At 40.5% G+C, this 2,351-nt stretch overlaps 1 protein-coding gene across 4 annotated transcripts in view; it reads right to left on the bottom strand.

Moving 5' to 3' along the window:
* Positions 1 to 2,351, bottom strand: part of LOC111863426 (protein Fe65 homolog) — a 323,054-nt gene that overhangs the window by 255,296 nt on the left and 65,407 nt on the right. The gene's annotated exons all lie outside the window — the stretch shown is intronic.

Raw genomic sequence — 2,351 nt, 5'->3', positions numbered from 1 at the left:
AAATGGGTCACAAATGGATATAAAACGTAAACCATGTGATATTCGACATATCCTCCACCAAAATTGATACATTTGTCCCATCCCTTAACAACTGCGTCGAAACCAGTATCATAGAAGTATTTTTCACTGTTGTCTCAGCCACTTCCGCACCTCCGTTTCAATCTCTTCATCAGCGAAACTACCAAGGGTGAAACGCTTTACGCTACAGACACTTTCCACCGTAAATTGGAAACATTTCTTCATGAATATCTTTTGTACCGAGTCCTTTTGCCTGCAAAAAAAAAAACGCAAAACAGAACGCTGTTCTTCGGCAAGGACGCCATTTTGACTACTGAAGTCAGCCTCTGAACATGCGCATGCCGTCTGCTACCTAGCTGGACTGTGCTGCTACCAAGTGATACATATAGAAAACATATTACATCCATTACAGCTGTTTTACTTCAATTTGTGACCCGTTTACTGACTCTCCCTCGTATCATAATGGATCTTAGAGAGACAGGGGTTGTATGGACTGGATTTATCTAGCTCAGGACAGGGACAAATTGGAAGGATCACGTGAACACGATACTGAACTTTCGGGTTCCATAAAATGTTGGGAAACTCAAGCGTAACTGAGTAACTCCGCTCCGTGGAGATAGCCACGTAGTTTCGGTAGTGATTTTCAACAACTCTGAAATATAGAAACTATTTTTTCATTCTGCAGTCTAACATGCTACTCTTCTGCTGCCGCTCAAATCGAACATTATCGATTTTATTACAAAAGACTTATCCTACAAAACGTTTTACTATTGGCCTAACTTTTATCAGAAACGTTTTTTGACGCGTCGACTACACGCAAACTGTAGTCTGGCTCTCCGATAGCGCGGATAATTCTTTCTGCGAGTCACTTTACGTATATGAGTGTACTACATGTGAGTGTAGAGGCTGTCAAGGAGGTGAAGATTCATACCGTGATAATCTTATTAAGACTCCGAGAGCGATCGGTTAATGACGTTCAGAGAAATAATTGTGTCATACGAACCCAATAAACACACAATGTGCAGAGTTACTTAATTGTGAAGCAGGTCGTACGTACAGTAATCACGTGCCTTAAAGGGTTAAAGGGTAACACTATGAATTATACGAGGCAGAGTCAGTAAATAGGTCATAAATGGAAATAAAGCAACTATAATGGACGTAATTAAGTTTTCTATGTGCATCACTAAGTAGTAGCAGTGCCAAGCTTCAAGACAGTCTAGGTAGCAGACGCGCAAGCGCATGTTCAGAGGATGGTTTCAGTAGTCAAAATGGCAACCGTGCTTGAGTGTACAACAGAAGAGCAACGTTCTGTTGTGCGTCTTTTGTGGGCAAAAGTACTCAATACAAAAGGATATTCATAAAGGAGAGTTTCATGTTTACGTTGGGAAGTGTTCTTCGCGCAAAACGGTTCATAACTGGGTCGAGAAATTATCTCAAAGACGTTCGAAAGTTGCAAATAATGCTCGACCAAATGCGGAAGTGGCAGAGACAACATTCAGAACAGTTCCATGCTGCGGGTTTCGACACATTGGTAAAGCGCTGGGACAAGTTTATGAGTGTTTGAGTGTTGGTGAAGAATATGTCGTGAAATAAATGTGTTTTTTTTCTTATATCCATTTATGACCTATTTACTGACACTCTCTCGTAGTTTCGGAGTGGTAGAAAGGAAAGAGACTGTGCTCTGTGTACGATTTGAGGATCTCACGTATCTTCTGGGATATAACATCGTGTATTCAGTTGAAAATCATCCGACGTTTCAGAGGAACATGTCGTCTCCATCTTCAGAGACGAAAAATAGTCGAATCAGGAAACAAGAGAACAATTTCACTTAACTTTATTACTATATGAACATTATTTTATTCTCATTGTTAACGTAAAATGCAGAGACGCTAAAGCGGTATATGTTTAGGCAACTCCTTTTCTAATCCTATTACTACAAGGCACAGCGTAACGTCTTGCTATATGGAACTTATCCACAAAGACAGAATCTTTATTCAAAAATGACAACTGTTTCAGTTATAGTTGTGGCTTTTACTTTATTATTAATCCTTCAATAACATTAATATATTGCGTCGAAATATTTTACTCAGTAAAGGGACTGGCTAGATACTGGATTACCTGAGTTCGATTCACGGCAGGAAGCAAAATTCCTCACATCTCCATGCACAGGCAGTCTCTGGAATCATCCATTCAAGTATCTAGTAGTTACCGGAAACTAAGCGGCCGTTCCCACCTCATGACTCGTAGTACGCGGGTTCAAATACCCGACGGAGGTCGTCGAATTTTTAAGGGCGGAAAAATTCAGGGAACAAGTTCTCCGGGAGGGACTTTAA

The sequence above is a fragment of the Cryptotermes secundus genome, unplaced genomic scaffold (assembly GCF_002891405.2).
Source record: "Cryptotermes secundus unplaced genomic scaffold, Csec_1.0 scaffold964, whole genome shotgun sequence".
Classification (NCBI taxonomy): domain Eukaryota; kingdom Metazoa; phylum Arthropoda; class Insecta; order Blattodea; family Kalotermitidae; genus Cryptotermes; species Cryptotermes secundus.
Note: the sequence above shows the minus strand (reverse complement) of the source record. Positions and strands in the feature narration are given on the sequence as shown.